Below are 20,278 nucleotides of genomic sequence, written 5' to 3'. Positions count from 1 at the left end.
AAAACAAAACTCTGTTGTCCTGAGGCAAGCCACTGCTAATAGAGCAACTGCTTGCCTGACAACTCCCAGACCTCTGTAAAAATGGCAAGAACTAAACTGGTGCTGCTGCCACTTTTTTGAAAACAACAGGAATGGATTTTATGGTCTTACTGGGCTTGGGAACTATGATTATAACTGAACAGACTCAGATCCAGCACCTGTCCATTGCTACAATGAGGCAAGCCTTCCATTCCTTTCTGTCTTATGCCTACCATTGTGGACAGGTGAAGGGAATACCTGACAGCTATGAATGACGTAACCCAATTATCTATGCCAGACAACTTTTGTTACATGAAAGGGAAAGTATTGAGGGATGTGAATAACAGATTTAACATGCAATGAACCCTTTTTTTTCAAATTTATTTTTCTAATAGTATATAACCTGTAGCCAAATAGCCTAAGGGGTTCCATGATATGTCACAAAGTTATACAACTGAAGAAGCAGAAATATTTTCATTGTCCCAGAAAGAAAGCAGTTATCTGGCTGATTCACACTAACAACAGTTATTCAGTGATAATTTACATTCAGAAATATCCACTCATAAAGTCCTGACTACACAGAACTTACATGAGGCTAACCTGCCCATTTTAGCTAGAAACGTCAGATTAGGAACTCTCTTTAGTGATGCCAGTTATGTTTCCAATGGTGAAATCTAGTGCTAACTCTTTATAACATATGTGTGCTCATGGATAAATACATCCAGGCAAATACAGTGGCCTCATGTTTGAATCTCATTGGATAGACTGCATGAACTAAAAACTGGAAAAAAACTGAAAGTCACCACAACAATAGCATGATTAATAGAGAAATGAAGAATGCTATGAAATAAATGCAAGGAATTTCACTCTGAGACTGTGAATGATTCATAAGGAAACACTGATAATGTATGGAAACCTTACAGGAGTTATGATCCACAGGCAATAGGGAACGTGGCAGTCCACAGTTGTATCAACCTTTAGTTGGGTCAGGCAGTTTTTTCTCATGAGGCATTGAGAGATTCCATAAGGGCTGTCTTGACATGAGACAATTTTATATAAAAGTCATAGGAGTTAAGATCAAAAGTCACTTTTCCCAAATCCATTTCATATATATATTACACAGCTTTCATCTTGACAATAGCATACTTGATTAGAATGACCTAGGAGGAAGAAGGATTTCTTACTTAAGCTTCTGCTTTCCTTAGTCCTTAGTCCCTATCTCCATTGCTTCTGGTCTCATAGTGAAATAGAACATCATGGTGGTGTGAAAATATGGCAAGGGGCTCTCAGCTTCTGATGGATGGAAAACAGATTGTCAGAAGTAACTGGAAGAAAATAAAGCTCCTAAGATGCCTACTTTTGCCATGTAAACCTTACTTCCTAAAGTATCTGATAGCTGAGACCAAGCCTCAAAAACTCCCCATGAGGTGTATTTTATACTCAAAACAAAACAATGTTCATGTGAGCTAAGATCACCCAGTGGGATCTATCTCAAAGAACACTTAGCGGGAAGTACTGATGGTAAGAATTTGGAGCAATGGAGAGTAGGGTTGTAGGTAGTAAACCATCCTGAGCTATGATTCCATGACAAGAGGCAACAGAAAAACCACGGTGGTATGCAAGATTTATATCAGTGATAGAAATTTTAAGGAGATTTGTATTGTCATATGTTAATTATATATAATAATAGTTTTAACCATAGCATGTTCGTACATGCATGGAATCCATTTTGATCATATTATTTTTCCCTATAACTAGATCCTATTCCTTGCCTTCTCCTACTGAATCTTTTTGTCTTCCCAGTTTGTCCTTCTACTTTCATTTCTGTCTTTCTTTCCTTCCATCTTTCTTTCTCTCTAAAAAAAAATATTAAACTGAAAAAAAACTATAATACATATGAAGAGGACTGGGTGCAAACACATGCTTGCTGCTTCAGTCAATGAAGTTATGTGAGCTTTGCTCATTTGATTGAGAGAGCCTTGTTCTATTGGTGAATCTCCTTTGGCTCCCACACTTCTTCTGCCTCCACTCCTGTGGGGTTCCCTGAGCTACAGCATGAGGGATTTGATGGAGACATCCCATTTAGAGATGTGAGTTTCAGTGATTCTCTGCGTATTGTCTGGCTGTGAGTCTTTGTATTTGTTCCCATCTACTGCAGATGAGGTTGAAAATGAAGATGGTATAGCAAAATGTCAATAGGAGTCATTTATTTCTATTTTTTCTTTTTTCATGGGTTTTGTTTGTCCATTTGTTTGTTTGTGTGTTTGTTTGACTAGTACTACTTGGTTTTACTCTAGGTCTCTAGGCTCTTTAGTCTCTGGTTGCTGGCCACCTCACCAGTGTCAGGTAGGGTACTCTGTCTTATGGAATATGCCTTAAGTCAAATCAGACATTGATTGGTTATTTCCACAAGCTTTGTACCATCATTGGCAAGCATATCTTGCAAAAATGGCAATGCAAATCACAAGTCTTGTGAATGAGTTGGTGTTTATGTTTTCTTTTGATAGCATGAAGATAGCAGGCTTCTCATATCAAAGACATTATAATAAGGAGGTAAAGGCTCTATGAAGGCACTAGCTCTACCTCTTTGTGTTTAACCTTCTCTGTGTTCAATGAGTTGTGTGGGTGTTGTCATCATCATTGAGGTCCTGCTGTCAGTTTGTGGTGAGCAACATATTGTCTTGGGTTGCTTGGGGATTTCCATGGCATGTCTTGGGCCAACAACTCAAGTGAATGTAATCCAGTCCTAGTAGTAGAAGCTGTGTTTCATGACAAAAGATAGCCAGTTGAAACTCCTCCTAATTATTTGTAAGCCTCCTAATTACTTCATTGTGATCTCTTTCATATATTTTTACCTTTCTTCTTCCTGTTTATGACCTGAATGAGAGTGAACTTTATTAGGACTGGTTATAGGATTCTGAAAGAGGGGTTATTTATAGAAGCAGAATCTCTTTACCTGTGTCCACACCACTTTTGCTTACCCAACAACCATTACCTTCTTTAGTTACTCAAGAAGAGGGTGTTCTCATATGCCTTTATGACAGTCACCCATGACAAGATGTTGGCAGACCTAACCTGGTGTGGCTCTTGTGCTAACAATCACAACTGCTATGTAATGAAGAGTTCAAAAGCAATACAAGACCATAAAATCAATTTCATGTCCCAAAGACGACATTATAACTCACTCAACTCCTTCCTCTGATTCATACTACCTGATCTTCAGCAATGTTCACTAAGTCTTGGAAGAGATGATATGGAAGTCCCAAATATGAATCTCTGCAGTTGCCATTGCCCCAGACAAAAACTAGTACCTCTATAAACATAGCTGTTTAGAGTGCAATTCGATGAATACATCATATCCATTTAGAAAAACAATAGCAATTGCTTCCCAGCAAGGGCCCATGACCTTCCCAGGCACAAGAATTTGAGCAGAACTGAATATATAGAGCTCCTGAAATAGGGCCATCCCCAAATCTTGCCAGAAAGCCATGGGTACTTCTTAGTAACAGATTATGTATGTCAAAGTGAAATTTCCTGTTGTTTTTATGACACATTCCTGGGCTTGATTTCCAGTTTTTGTGCCCCCCCCCATTAAAATCCTTTCATTTTTTAACCCAACAAAAGAATTTCTGTTGCTTCCAATTAAATGATCACTATTAAATTCATCTATGAATGGTTAAATATGGATCAAGGGAAGAGGTAACACAGTAAAATCTATGAAAGATAATAGTAAGTGATTGAACAATTACCATGGACTAGACATTTTTCTACAGATTTTAAGTATAATAATCAACTTGATCTTAATGATCTACCTTTGTTATTCCCCTTTTCTGATGAGCAAATTATTACTTGTTTTACAATGTTATTGTTTAAGAGAATTTCAACAAATATTCAAGGTCACAGAGGTAGGGTAGTAAAATAGGTTATTGTTTCCTAAACATCCTTCATGTCCCCAACACAGCTTCCATGGGAGGATTGTTTCTTGTCCCCATTGATATTGGACTTGGCTTCTTAAAGGGGTTGCATGCATTAGCACTTACTTTGGGATTAGACTGAGTATTTAGATGATGTGTAAGCAAAGTGTGAAGTCTTCATGCATGTGGTTGGTCCTTTATTGCAGAGCACCCACCTTCACTGTGTGTTTCCTTTCTCATCAGTATGACCAAATACTTGATAAGAGCAATTAAGTATAAAAGGGAAAGAGTCATTTTGTCTCATAGTTTAAGACTGACGTGGTGGGGAAGGCTTGGTAGGACAGAGCACATCATAAGTCAGGAACTAGAGAGAGGCTATCACAGGCATTGCTCCAGTAGTTGCTTTCCCCCTTTATTCTGTCTTTAATTTTTAACTAGGAGTCAGTTTCACACACCTTCTGAGCAAGTCATTTCCCCTCAATTAATCATCTCTGAAAATAACAGGCATACATAGAGGCATGCTTTAATCTCTGAGTTGATTCTAAATCTGGTCAAATTGGCAATGAAAATAAGTGATCACTTTTGTATATAAACATAGCACAGTAGCTTGTTTTCAGAAGAATAACGGGTCAATGGAGAGCACATTGTGGACTGATACCAATTACAAAAGCTTCAATTATATCAAACAGATTACAACAGTCTTATTGACACCTAAGCCATTAAAAAATTCTAGTTATTTTACATTTATGATTTTAACATGTTTTGTTACTCAGCATAGTTATAACAATAGCCAATTGATATAGCTAAGAAGCTGTATAAGTAGGATACAAGCATAATCAATTTGACTCATTAACTCCCCTCTTAGTTACCTTCCTATATCCTTCTGGAAATTTGTACTGAATTAATGCATGGGTTTTTTTTTTTTTTTGGTCCATCCCAATCACTGACACTTCTATATTATTAGAGAGTCCATTAGCTAGAAATACCTATGATAGTGTTTTGTTTATTTTCTGACCAAGAATTTATTATGTTCTGTTCACCTATTGTATACAATTTGCCTTTGTGTGTCTTGGACCCATTCTGGGTCCTATGGGCAATATTACTTGGTATTAGTTCTAATTTTCACATCAGAGATTGTTAGATTCTCTGACAGAGAAATCTTGAATATCTATTTGTAGCTCAATGTGTTTCCAAACAAAATCTTATTTCTTTATTTCCTCTTATTTCTGTCCTAAATACCTAGTTCATAATGTCCTGTAAAACTAGAAGTTTACGAGGTAAGAGCATCCAGTAAATAGCTGAGATGGTCATTACAAGTTTTCTCTATTTTGATTTAAGACGAAAACAGACATAAACTCCTGGTGTTCTTTCTATTACTTTCTAGTACTCATTGTACTTTCCATTGTTACTGTTTCCTGTTCTTCAGGAGGTGTTGCACATCTAGAACCTTGTCTTATAACTTTCTCAACCCCATTCATCTGTTTCCCAGAAATTTACACACTTAGAACACTCATTTTGTGTCTCCTTGCATCCTATTGACCTTGTAGAGCCAAGGCTCAGGTGATTAGGTAGGGTAGCTGACCTTGTCTGATTGTTACCTATGAGAGGAACAAGAGGATCAATGGTGTTTGATCATTAGCAATGGTGACATCCATCATCCTTTTACTATATACTACCTTTAATATTGCCACAGAATAAAGTAAAGTATCTGCATCTGATTTTTCTCTCATAGGAAAGATCTTAGGAGCATAACTTTAGTAATCCTAAAGAAGACAGAAGTGCTAATTTCCAGGGAGTAGCAGTTTGCCATGGATCCTGCATGTGTCTATCTTTCAGGCCCTGCACATGATTTATTGTCCACAAGGACACAAGGACAGAGTGTGCTGATCCTGAAAAGGACAGCAGATCCTAATGCCTTGGAGGGAAGAACAAGCAAGCCCGGTGCTTGCTCTTCTAGCCAATCACACAAAGTCCTTGCTCCGGCAAAGTTCCCTGCTCTGCCACTTGATAGCATGACTTTATGTTGTAGAGACTGAAATACAGCAACCAGCAAATAGCATGCTGGAGAGAACCCCCAGGTGAATGTTCAGCAATATTGAACCCAAGCTTGTGAGAAGTAGGGGAGAAAAAATGACATACAACTTTTGTATCTGAGCATTTATAAACACAGAGGAGGAATGGCTTGGGTCTATGAAATAAAGGTAGATTTACTTGGGGTCAAGTCTCCTCTTCTCCTGTAGGTACAGTCTACTTTATCCAGGAATTTGTATATGTAAATGACCTTTACCATAAAACCCATAAGGTTTTAAGTTTTGCAGACTATGAGAACTATTTTCAAAACTGGAAATGGTCCCTACAAATACTTAAAAAGAAGGAAGAAATGAATCTACCAGATGTTGCTAACATAAAAGCAATCTGAGGCTCAGAGATGCATAAAACCTTCATAGAATTTCACTTTCTTTTTTTATTTTTAATTTTTTATTCGATATATGTTTTTATTTACATTTCAAACGATTTCCCCAGAATTTCACTTTCTTACATCAAACACAAAATGGGTCGCAAAGCTCAACCCCCAATTTCCCTTGGACTGAGCCTGCTGACATCACTTATTAGATTTTATTATGCCCACATAACATGAAGGTCAAATAGGGAAGGCAGCTGAACTTGACAGGCTGATGCATTCAGTCAAGAGGTTATCTGTAGTTTCTCAGTTGTCTTGTTTTGCTTTTTGTTTTCAATGAGAACTAATTCCATATACAATCTTCATCAGACCGAGGAAAAAAGCTGGTAGCAGAAGGAGAGTGTCTGCGTTGTAACTTCAGCTGTCCCTTACCAGCCATTGGTCTAGGTAGGACATAGTCAACTCTTCAGTAACTATATATTACTTTTCTTTCAATCTATTTATAGGTTAACTTATATATTATTAATGCTTCTTTACATTTGTTTGCTCTGTGTGTGTGTGTATGCGTGTGTGTGTGTGTGTGTGTGTGTGTGTGTGTGTATGTGTGTGTGTATGTGTGTGTGGTGTGTACATGTGTATGTTAGAAGACGATTTTCCAGAGTTACTTTTTTGCTTCCACTGTGGGACCCAGGGATCTAACTGAGGTTATCAGGCCTGTATAATAATTCCCTTTTTCCACTATGCCATCCTACCCCACCTTCAGTGTCTTAACTTTTTTGAGGATGATTCCTTTAATCCCTTCCCCACAAATGGACTCTCTACTATCAACTTCGGAACATTCTATTTTATAAGTTGTTTCATTAAAGAAATCCTTCAGGTACAAAAAAAAAAAAAACAAAAAAAAAACAAAAAAAAAAACTGACTAGTGCTTTCCCTCCCTATAGCCTTCTTATAAAACAAGCAAACAAACTAACAAAACAAAACAAAACACCCTGTTGGTCAGAACACCAAGAGACAGAGAGATAAAATTTTCTCTTAAATTCTAAAGTTAGGTTCTCATCCTCTATTAAAATTCTCTTCCTGATTTCTCTGTATACCACAAAAGTATGTATAAAATGTAGATATGTTTTAAAATGGTGATCTGGCCTCTATTGTAGAAGTATAATCTAAAGTTCATTCTCCTGTTGGGTATGCCAAGACAGAAACAGTCTTGATTGTTAGCCCATGAAAAACTCCAGAGTAGTAAGGACAAGATGCTCTTTGACCCCCACAGAGGAGGTGGTGCTAGGCTTTGGTGAGAGAAGAGTTCAGAAGGTACATGAAATGATCATTTCTCCTCTCAGCACCACACAGCAGCAGCAAGGACACAGGGCATTTCAGGTAGAAATGTGTGAGACCAAAGACATGATTCTACTTGTTACCAAGGGATTTGGCTTTATTTTTTTTAGTGAGAAATTATTATTTTTTTTAATTGAGTATCTTCTTCATTTACATTGCCAATGGTAAAACCTTTCCCAATTTCCCCCTCCCAAAAGCCCCCATCCCCAACGATTCCCTACCCTTCCTCCCTCCCCCGCCTCCATGTATATGCCCCTCTACCCAACACAGTTCCACCTCCCCCCCCAACTTCCCCCATCTGTTTCCCTTTGTTGTGGCCTCTATTGAGAGTTTACCTGACCAAAGACCACTCCTCCCACTGATGCCCCAAAAGGCATTCCTCTGCCACATTGTGTATACCTCTTGGTTGATGATTCAGTCCCTGGGAGTCTTGGGGTGTCTGGGTGTTCAAAGTCATTGTTTTTCCCATGGGGCTATATACCCCTTCAGCTCCTCTGGACAACCCTCCAGATCCTCCGTTGGGGACCCCAAGTTCAGTCCAAGCTTGGTTGCTAGTTTCTGCTTCTGAATTCGTAAGACTCTAGCAGGACCTGTCTGGAGACAGCCATGGCATGCTCCTTTCGGTACATGCTTCTCATCATAGTGACTATTTATAGGATGAATCCCCAGGTAGGGCACTCGCTGGGTGGCCTTTACTTCAGACTCTGCTCCACACATTGCCTCCCTTGTTGCTCCTGTGAGCATTTTGTTCCCTTTCTCAGAGGAACCATAGCTCCCTCACTTAAGTCGTTCTTCTGGAGCTTCCTGTGCTGGGTGAATTGCAACTTGTTTAATTTGAGCTTTTGAACTAGCATCCGCTTATTAGTGAGTCCATACCATGTGCTTTCTTTTGTGACTGAGATACCTCGCTCAGGATAACACTTTTTAGTTCCATCCATTTGCGTAAGAATTTCATGAATTCATTGTTTTTAATAGCTGAATAGTACTCCATTGTGTATATATACCACAGTTTCTGTATCCATTCCTCTGTTGAGGGACATTTGGGATCTTTCCAGCTTCTGGCTATTATAAATAAGGCAGCTATGAACATAGTGGAGCATGTGTCCTTATTACATGTAGGAACACTTTCTGGGTATATGCCCAGGAGTGGTATAGCTGGATCCACAGGTAGTACTATGTTTAATTTTCTGAGGAATCGCCAAACTGATTTCCAGAGTGGTTTTACAAGCTTGCAATCCCACCAACAATGGAGAAGTGATCCTCTTTCCCCACATCCTCTCCAGCATCTGCTGTCCCCTGAGTTTTTCAACTTAGCCATTCTGACTGGTGTAAGGTAGAATCTCAATGTTGTTTTGATTTGCATTTCCCTGATAACTAAGGATGCTGAACATTTCTTTAGGTGCTTTAGAGCCATTTGAGTTTCCTCAGTTGAGAATTCCCTGCTTAGCTCTGTACCCCAGGTTTTTGGCTTTATTCATGCTGAAGAATAGAAATGCCATACTTCCGAGAAATGAGAATCCCAAAGGGCCATCTTAGGCTGTGTTCTGCAAAGCTAGCCATTAGAATCAGCACCATCTTGATGATGAAGTTGACACTAAATTTCACAAAGTCACATAAGTTAAAGATTACCTCCAAAGGAACTTTCAGATAATGAAAAATCATCTACCAGCCAGAGGTCATAGAGAGGGGAAGACAAGCTCAACTAGTGATTCCATTGTTCCACAGAGGCAGCCAAAGACCAGAGCCTGACATAAAGGCAGAAAATAACTGCAGTCAAGGGGTGGGACTCTGCTCCACTTGCCTCATGCTGACATCTGTGAACAAATGTGTGGAAGCAGGCCTATCTGTGGAGAATGTGCAAGCTGGTTGGCACCAGACAGTCTGACTGTGAGTGCCAGGTGTTTGTGGGTGGCATCTGCACCTAGAGTCCCTAGAGTCATGGGTACTTGTAATCTTTTTCCTAGAATAAAGAAGCCCCAGGGCCATGGAATGTGTCTTTGTGCATAGCTCCTCTCCTTGAGGCTAGTGTCATGAATGCAGAAACTATTCCCACAGCCTGAATCTTCAAGGATTTCAGGAATAGTCCCAGTCATTTTCTGATGATTTGACTCCTCCTTGGGTGCTGTATCAATAATCAAATACATTATTTGATTATTCACATTGTCTTTGGAATCTACAGAAAGATTTGTTAGGCTGAGGAAGCCTTACCAAATGAGTACATTAATTAAAATAAAGCTGAGTTAGAGTTATCCTTTTAAACTACATTGAATAGCATGCAATTTATAGTGACTTTTTTGTTGTTTTCTTTTCTGGCTACTTAAAAAAAAGTTCCAAGGTTGTGTTCCATAAGAACATTTCATTACCTGGTTGAATTTAAGTAGACTTAATTGATGTAGTTAAAGCATTAACTTTGCTGATAAGAACCAAAATGACTCAGGGCAAAGCCATTGTCACATTGTTATTATTTAACATGGACTGCAAAGCACTGTGCACAGGAATTTCTGCCTAGTGCACAGTTAGACACGGTCTATGTCCCAGGGGCATGCAATCCCAGCAAGGTTGTTATATGGTATTCATTGCAATTTGATGAACTTCATTTATCTAGACAGCCACTTATTTAGGATGAATTGGGACCCACTGAATCATCTTAATTCAGAGGCTTCTCCTGCACCATGAGTCTGCAGCTGCTATTAAACTTGGGAAGATTTGGTAGCCATGACACAATGAATGTATTATTCCCATGGACTTCTCCAGCGTGATGAATCCTGAGCCTTATGGACAGGTGCTGGGCCATACTTGCTCTCACCTTTCTTCCCTTTAGGTTTTAAGGATGATATCAACGCTGCACTCACTGTGCCTCATCTTTTCCAATAAAGAAGTTATCTGTCACTGGTGATGCTGTTTCCCCAATAGCACAATCATTCAATTCTTGGGGAAAAAAAAATCACACAGCCTGAAACCCTGGTACAAGACAAGGGTTCCCCTAGGCACTGAGCTCTCTGAAGCTATGAGTTAATGAGGAGAAAGAATTCTTTCTGTGGCGAATACAGTCATTTTATGGCATTCTGTTCCTAATTGAGTGCAGGCACTCCCATAAACTATACATGGAGGATTTATTTGGGTTATTTACAAGGCCAAGGGAGGAAACATGCAAATAGAAAGGCTTGAATATAGAATGAGTCCAATGGCTGAACAATTGTAAATTCTATTTATGGACCGTAGGGATTTTTGGGTTTTCTTTCTTAATGTAGGTAATATGTAAGATTTGGAGGGGAAGAAAAGCTTCAGGACTGCAACTCTCTAAATTCTTAGCCTCTTTCTAAGTTAATTCCTGTCGACTCTTTCAATGTGTGCCAAGTCTGTAGTCTCAGCTGAACAATAAGGATGAATTCTTAAAAGTCATAGCAAACTTCAATCATCTTCTCCAACATAAGAAAAAACTAAGGGAATTGTATTCTTTGAGTTTCTCCAGGAAACAGAGTAGATATAACACAAACACCCACTACATGTATACAAACATACATATACACCCAGTTACACACAAACATACACATACATGTATAGACACATTCACATATATAGAAGCACAGATAGACATAGGCACAAATATCTATATCTATATCTATAGATAGATAGATAGATATATGAATGCACACATAGGCATATCTATAAATACACACATTCATACAAACACATATACACATATACTCACTACTCATATACATAGATACAAAAACACAAAGACATACACATACATGCACACACATGTAAGCATGTATAACCTATTTATCATGCATTATAGCTTCATATCTTTAAATTTAACAAACCAAAGATCAAAATATCCAGAAAAATTCTTTCTGAACTCAGCCTGTGTGTGTGTTTTTCCCTGTCAGTATTCTGTAAACGATGAAGCATAAAAGCTATTTATGAGGTATTAAATAATAGTTCTAAGCTAGAGACAGCTTAAATTATATGGGAGGATATGCAAAGGTTACACATAAATAGCATACCATTGTCAATAAAGGGCTTGAATTCCAGCAGATTTTGATGTCTGTAGGAATTCAGGAGCCCCTTCCTCATGGAAACAAAAAGATGACAACTGTGCATTCTATCTATTTGAACTGCGTATTACCCTTGAGAAACTGGTTTTTGATAAGACATGTGTGGTAGTTGGAATGGATATGGTCCTCAGAGGTCCACATGATTTTGTATTTGGTTCCCAGTTAGTGGAACTGTTTGGGAAAGACTAGGAGGTGTGGCTTTGCTACAGTAGGTGTGGCCTTGCTGAAGGAGGTATGTCACCAGGGGTGGGCTTTAAGGTTTCAAACATCCTTGCCTGCTTCAAACTCACTCTGCTACTTCATCACCATGCCTGCCACCATGCTTCCCACCATGATGATCAAAGGACTGGCCTTCTGTAAGCGAGTTTCCAACTAAAGCTTCTGCTCATAATCTGCCTTAATCATGATGTCTCTTTACAGTAATAGAACAGTAACCAAAAACAGCATGGTAGTTGTTGCCTATTTCAAACACTTAGGAACAGAGGCAGAGAAATGATAATACTAATAAAAATGATACCAGTTTGTACTATCTATGCAGACTGTTTCTTAATTTAAAAGGAAAGGAAAGGAAAAGAAAAGAAATATTACTTATGTGAATATATCTGGGCTGGCATCCTGAAAACTCTGGCAAGAGTTTGTATATCACCATCTTGAGACAGAATCATGTCTGTCTCTGAGACATGGTTGTTCTTGCAGCCTGCAACTGATAAAAAGACACCCTATCACACTACAGTTCTTTGTCCTACCATCAACTTCAGATGCTAATCACATCTACAGAAAACCCTTATTCCAACAGCTAGATAAGTGCCTGAACAAACATCTGGTCTTTACAACCTGGCCAAGCAGACACATGAAATGAGCTATCACAATAAAGTAGCTCCAGTTTTAGTGTTCCCAGTATGATGTCATCCACATTCTTCCTTAAATTGATACATTTAAAACCAAAAGAATCTGTATTCAGCAAAACACAAGGATCATATAATTTATTTTTTTTGCTTTTAAAGTTTATGTTAAATGTTAATTGGACCTTGCCTATGCCACACTTTATACTCACGTTAATGATTCTGCCGAAAGAATATTTCTTATATTTATATGACCACAATGATGGCAAACTATCATCCACTTTCTGTTTATGCCTGACCCATACGTTTAGAATGATATTTACATTTCAAAATGCTTATATTATAAATAGTTATGTAACATTCAAAGTAGTGGAAGTAGTAAATTTCATTTTTGTGTGGTTACAATATGCATACAATATTATTTGGATTTATACCAAGTATCATAGAGCTTTGCCTCTTGGTTCTCAACTTCTAGATTATTAGACATCTTAACCTTAAAATTTATCAACCTTTTATTTATTTTATTTTATTTTATTTTTGGTTTTTTCAAGACAGGGTTTCTCTGTGTAGCCCAGGCTGTCCTGGAACTCACTCTGTAGACCAGGCTGGCCTCGAACTCAGAAATCTGTCTGCCTCTGCCTCCCAAGTGCTGGAATTGAAGGCGTACACCACCACCACCCGTTATCAACTTTTAATATAACCTAATTATAACATCACTGGGAGAGGTCAAAGTGTCTTATCAGGCTTGAGAAATATTTATTTAACAAATTCCTCCACTATGAATGCAAGGCTAGGTTCAGCCCCTGAATTTTCTCTGATTGGTGGTTCAGTCTCTGTGAGGCCCCATTGGCCTGGGTTAGTTGACTCTGTAGGTCTTTTTGTGGTGTCCTTGACTCCTCCAACTGACTCAATTCTATCCCCACCCTTCCGCGAGACTCCCAGAGCTCTGCCCGATGTTTGGCTGTGGATCTTTGCATCTGTTTCCATCTGCTGCTTGATGAAACCTCTCAGGAGACAGTTATACTAGGTTCCTGTCTACTAGCATAGCAGAGAATCATTAATAGTGTCATGAATTCCCTGTCCCCCATGGGATGAATCCCAAGTTGGGCCAGTCATTGTTTTGTCTTTCAATCTCTGTTCCATCTCTCTCCCTGCACATACTGTAGCTAGGACAAATTTTGAGTTGAAGGCTTGTAGGTAGTTGGTGCCCCCTCCCTCCACTGGAAGTCCCTCTTGGCTAAAAGAAGTGGCCGCTTCAGTCTCCATATTCCCTGCTAGGCTCACCCCCCACAGACTCATGGGAGCCTCCCCTGTCCCAGGTCTCCAGCTAGTGCATTTCCAAACATGACAGGTCTTTTAAAAGTATAGAAATCAACTATAAATTTAAAAGCTTGTTGCTTACTAAGAAGACATAAAAAAAATCCCCAAAAGTTCTGGTATTTAATGAAAGAGATCTATTTAAAGATGGTAAAACAACCAGATCTGCTGCGACTTGAGTCATTGCTGTCCTTGACTGTTTCCTCCTTTTGCTTGGCCTCTTTTTCCATTAACCATAGCTATTGAACCTTCCTCTGGTTCCTTAAACAAGTCCACCTGGTCCTTTGTCAACCTTTCAGTTGCTATTACTACTACCTAGAACAACGGATCTCAACCCGTGGGTCGCCTCCATCAGAAAACACATCTTTCTGAAGGACTTAGGAACTGGGGAATCACTTAGCAAAATTACAGTTACAAGGTAGCCATGAAATAATTTTACGGTCACTCCAACATGAAGAACTGTATTAAAGGGTCAGCTTTAGGAAGGTTGAAAAATCACCAGCCCAGAGCCTAGAGCTCCTAATAACTTCCTTCATCTCTTTGTGTCACTGACTCTCCAAATATGACCAACCTAGACATTCTACCTTCCTCAGCCTCTCAGCAAGCAGCCCACTGCTGGTTTATTGTTTTGTTTTCATTTCTATAAAGCTCTGCCTTGAGGTACTTGTAGCTTTCAGTTTTCCCACATGCATCTTGTCTGCCTTGATTGAGGCTATCAAAAGCTGTGTGTGCAGAGCCCATAGAAATGTTTAGTCAGTTAGAAGGGAATTAGTGAGTGACAGGAAGAGCCCAGGCTACATTAGTTCATCACTCTTAGTGTTTACTCTACACATTGAGAAACCATTAGGATAAAGGTCTAGAAAGAATTGGTTTTTTGAGAAGATACAGTTTTGGTACTCTATCAATTCTAATTATAAGAACTTGTGCAGAAAAAAGCTGACAAAATAAAATTGCATATTTTTCACTAAAAAAACACAATATAGAGAAGAATTCATTCATAACATTTAAAATTGTGAGTTCTCTTACTTGCGACTTTCTGGGTTGATATCAGAGAACAAAAATGGTTCTCTAAAAATATACACAATGCTTTCTAAATTATTTTAATATTCATACATGTACATAATGTGTTGGGCTTCAATCGACCCGCCATACCCTCTTCTCAAACTCTTCCTTTGATAAACACTGAATTTTCCTCTCAATTTCATGTGCTCTTTAAAATGAAATTAGTACCCTCTGAGAAAACTCAATGTTGTAGCTTGTGTGTATGTATGTGTGTGTATGGGTATGGTATGTTTATGTATATGTGTGTATGGTGTGTGTGTATGTGAATGTATGTATATATATGGGGGGGGTGTGTGTGCATGTGCGTGTGTGTGTGTGTGTGTGTGTGTGTGTGTGTGCATGTGTGTGTGTAGGACCACAGACTTGAACATGGGTAGCCACTCGGGAACTGCATTTCTGATAAAAAAAATTTTTTTCCTCTCCCAGTAGTTATAAACTGTCAGCAGCTCCTTATACAGGGATGGGATTTCATGAGACCCTCTCCCATCCATGCTGAGACTTTGGCTGGCTTGAACTTAATGCCAGCCTCTGTGAGTTTATATATACAACTATGCTGTAATGCCAAGCAAAGGCCACTGAAGTAAAAATATCTACTCCCTCTGGCTTTTACAATCATTCTATCCCTTCTTGCAAAATGATTCCTGTACCTCCAGGAGACGGAATATACTAAAGAAGTTCTATCTCATGTGGAGCACTCAAGAGTCTCTTATTCTCTGAACATGGGCAAATTCTTGGTCCCTATATAAATCACCATCTGCAACAGAAAGAGAATCCTCTGATGAGGGTTGAAAGTGGCACTAATCTCTAGACATAAAGATAAGTTAAATATAGGCTCTTGTAGTAGGATCTGATGTTTTTGTTTTTTAATTTCCTTGGTTTCTGTTGCTATGTCTCTCTTTTCATTTATGATTTTGTTAATTTGGATACTTTCTCTGTGTCCTCTGGTTAGTCTAGCTAAGAGCTTATCTATCTTGTTGATTTTCTCAACGAACTAGCTCCTGGTTTTGTTGATTCTTCGTATAGTTCTTTTTGTTTCTACTTGGTTGATTTTAGCCCTGTGTTTGATTATTTCTTGCCATCTACTCCTCCTGGGTGTATTTTCTGGATTAAATGGACAATTTTCTAGACAGATACCAAATACCAAAGTTAAATCAGGATCAGATAAGCCATCTAAATAGCCCCATAACTCCTAAAGAAATAGAAGCAGTCATTAAAAGTCTCCCAACCAAAATCAGCCCAGGACCAGATGGTTTTAGTGAAGAATTCTATCAGACCTTCAAAGAAGACCCAATACCAATACTCTTGAAACTATTCCACAAACTAGAAACAGAAGGAACACTACCCAATTCATTCTATGAAGCCACAGTTACTCTGAGTTTTCTCCCTTGGAGACAGAATAGTTTCTGCCTAATCCGGAACTTTTCACAATTTCCTTTCATAGAGGACTTTATAAGAGATTTTTTTTCTACTTCTATCATGTTTAATGTTCCAAATACATTTTAAAAAAACTGGTTGAGTGCATATTACTTTTAGCTTCAGAAGATATCTTGTATATTTAAGAGGAATTTAACTATTATAAATTATTTTGATGACTTAAAATGTTAATACTGAGTTAAAATAAATTTTATTTGTTTAACAAAAAATTAAAAATAAAAATTAAAAAAACTAAAAAAAGATGAGAAGTTAAGGGATAAATTTATTACAATGTCCGTTTAGCAGAATACTAGCATTAAGTTTTCCTCTGGGGTCTATGCCCTTGCCAGCCATGGGTTTAAGGCCGGTTTAACAGTATCTGGTACAGTATCTGCTATGGGATCCAGTATATAAAGCAGGTTTTGAATCAAGTCATAAAGTGATTGGTTCCTTCTATAATGTTCCTGCCACTATTACACAAGAGGACACCACTTGCCAGACCACTTGTTATTGTAGTTCCCAGCACTCACAGATGTGTAAGATAGGTGATGACTTTCCTCTTCCCAGGAGTCTATATAGAACCTTCCATTACCATGTAAGAATGACGCTTTCAGTGGTTTCCAGCCTTCTTTTTCTATATTTCATGACCCAGATAAGTGGTGTCCTCAGCCATGATGTCTTACCACCATATTCTAGGTAGAAACCAATAGAAAAGGCAATAGCCTAAAATGATGGGGTAGGGTACAGGGGACTTCATTGACTAACAATTCATAACATAGTAAATAACCCATAGGTATTACTGGCAATGGGCTTTTTATTTGATATCAAATAGTGGGAGATTTCTTTCCCCAATTCTAGGGTAACTCCATTTCAAAACCCTTTGTGTATGTATATGTACACATTTTAGGAAGCTTCTACAGTAGTAGGTTTCTATCTGACCTTTTCAAAGGTCTTTGGTGTTAGTATCCTTCCTCTATGTTCCTTCCTCTATTCTGTCCTTACAACCTATCTCATTAATGACTTCCTGTTTTATTATTCCTCTGCCTGCTCTAATTATGTGTGTTAAATTAGCCTTTCCTTGAAATCTCCACTCTATGGGCCCTTGCTACTTTCCTACCTTCTATGGACAGTCCAATTAAAATAGAAACATCTAAAGATTCTATATTAGCATATCCATATGAGAGAAAATATGTGGTGTTAATCTTTCTAGGTCTTGGTTATCTCGCTCAGAATGATTATTTCTAGTTGCATTTACTTACCTGAACATTTCATAATAGTTGGATAATATTTCACTATATAAATGCAATATTTTTTTTACTAACTACTCATCAGTTGATAGACATATAATTTGTTTTCATTTGTTGGCTCTTGCAAATGGAGCAGCAAAGAACATGGATGAGTAAGAATTACTAGTCCTATATAGAGTCCTTTGGGAATGTGCCCAGGAGTCGTATATTATCCTAGAAACTAATATGCAAGAACAGAATTTGGAGAATGAATATTTTATTTATTAAAATTTATTAGTTATTAGATTTGATATTTATTTGAATAGTTTACAGGCTGAGGTCTAAACAGTGCAACAATGGAAGTCTACAATGGAAGGCTCAAAATTCCAGTAGCTGTTCAGTTTGCAAGACTGGATATCTCAGCTGGTCTTCAGTATAGTCCAGAATTTAAAAAACTAAAGAAAGTAGTTGAAGGACTGGACTTAACAGCAAGAGCAAGAGCAGCAGCAGGCGAAGAGAACAAGTTTCCTTTTTCCATGTCCTTTATATAGGCATTCGGCAGAAGATGTGGGCCAGATTAAAGGTACAGCTTCCTACCTCAAATGATCCAGATGAAAAGTAATCTTCCCACTTCAAATGATTTAAAAGAAAAATTCTCACAAGTGTGCCCAGCCACTTTGGGTTTTCATTAATTCTAGGTGTGCTCAAGTTGACATTCAAGAATAGCTATCAAAAATGGTCATCAACTGTGGGATAGCGGGTTCGTGTGGCAGGTCCATGTGTTGCTTCTTGAAGAATGTCTACACTGATCTCCATAGGGGCTTTACTACTTACCTGCACCCATGCCAACCATTCCTGTGCCTCTTTTAACTACTCAGCTACCAAATGTTTATAATGATAGTTCATTTGGGGTGGTGCCTAGGAAGACAATCTAGCCTTCTCTGTTGCTTCAACCTTTTAAAAAGAATTTTCTGTGTAGTTCGCATCTTCCAGGGCCTGGGTATACAGCTCAATGATAAGAGTAGTTGGCATGTATGTGTGAGGCCTTCAGCTCAATCCCAAACACCATACATACACACACACACACACACACACACACACACACACGCACAAACACACATACACAAACACACAAATATGGTAAAGAGAAAAGAAATAAGTAAACCACCCCTGTCTAGCACTGTATTTGATTTTAAAGATCCAGGACTACCATCCCAAGAAAAGTCAAGAAAAAAGCTTGATGAAGACTTGGCAGCATCATAAGCAAGAATGACAAAAGAAGAGATTTTTTTTGTACTACACACTGTGGGGATGGAGTTTCTATATGGTGCATGTTGTATTTTTAACTCAGTGCAAGTTTATTAAAGAGAAAAAGTCTAGCCCAGCACAATATATCTTTCTTTATTCACCTGCCAATATCTGTGTCTCATGACCTTGTTTATTGGAATGAATCTTTCTAAATGCAGAGAGAAGGGGGAGAGAAAAAGAGAGTTTCCAGAGCAGGAGGAATATGAAGATTTTATTTTTTTTCTTACTCCTTATAAATATAATAAGAAAGTTTATATTCAAATCAGGACTTGAAATATAAAGTTGATTTTTTTTTTCCTTTTAGGACTTTCTTCCCTTCATCAACATTGGAAATGACAGATGGTGTGTTGATGACTGTCATAGGAATGGCAATCAGGAGGGCCTGCCAGGCGACGCCCGGAAAACTGTTGGAGGGTAAATAAATGACTTTTGTTCCAGAAGTCTTAGTTTCCTCATCAAGAAAATGAAGGCATCTTACATCATCTCTTATGTGCTTTCATCCATCTGTGTTCTGCACTGTAAAATTTAGCATATGTAAGTACGTACACACATACATACACAGTATAAGACAAAGTATAATAAGACATATAAAATAAGATGGAGTGTTGTCTTATTATAATAGGCAGTCAATTTTAAACAATTAATTCATAAAGGAGCCAGAATGTTTTCACATTTTTTCAAGATGGAAACTGCATGCCCATGTCAAAATATAGTAAAGTGCAAAACAAAGTAAAGTGCACATGTACGTCTCTACACTTTAATGTATGTCGCTTACTGTATGTCCATTGTGTGTTTTAAAACTTCCATTAAAAAAAAAACAAAAACGGTGTCTCTTATCTTCAGAGAATAAAAGCAACAACATACAGGCGGCGGCGGGGGAGGGAAAAAAGATTAAAATGTATTTTTCTGCGTGAACTTTTTAGAATGATGAACACTCAACTCTTTGGACAAGCAAAAGTAAAGCCGTGATTCTTTCGTTGCCACTCTACCTGCTGCTGAGTAATCCACATGAGACATGCCACTACTGACTGGCAAGAAGGCAGTTCTGTTTACCTGCCAAAAAGGCCCAGAAGAGGCACAGTAAAGTCCAGACAACGCATGGAAGGGAAAAACAATTCCGTCAGACAGGCAACAACAAAACAGAAATTTTCTCTGAATGAAACTGCATTTGATAGACTAGCTCAATAAAGCCAATCAACTGGGCATCTAATAGCTTTAGGAACAAGAGGGAGAAGGACAAACCAGTAGAAATCAAAGGATAGAGGGGGATAAAGTTTACAGCTTCAGGAGCCATGGGGATCTTTTCTAGAATTCCCAGGTAAAATATATGCCAACATACCAAGTCTGTAAACACAGGAAGGAAAATGGAGAATGAGGC

The sequence above is a fragment of the Apodemus sylvaticus genome, chromosome 11 (genome assembly GCF_947179515.1).
Source record: "Apodemus sylvaticus chromosome 11, mApoSyl1.1, whole genome shotgun sequence".
Classification (NCBI taxonomy): domain Eukaryota; kingdom Metazoa; phylum Chordata; class Mammalia; order Rodentia; family Muridae; genus Apodemus; species Apodemus sylvaticus.
The sequence above is the reverse complement of the archived record's forward strand: the minus strand, read 5'-3'. Positions refer to the sequence as shown.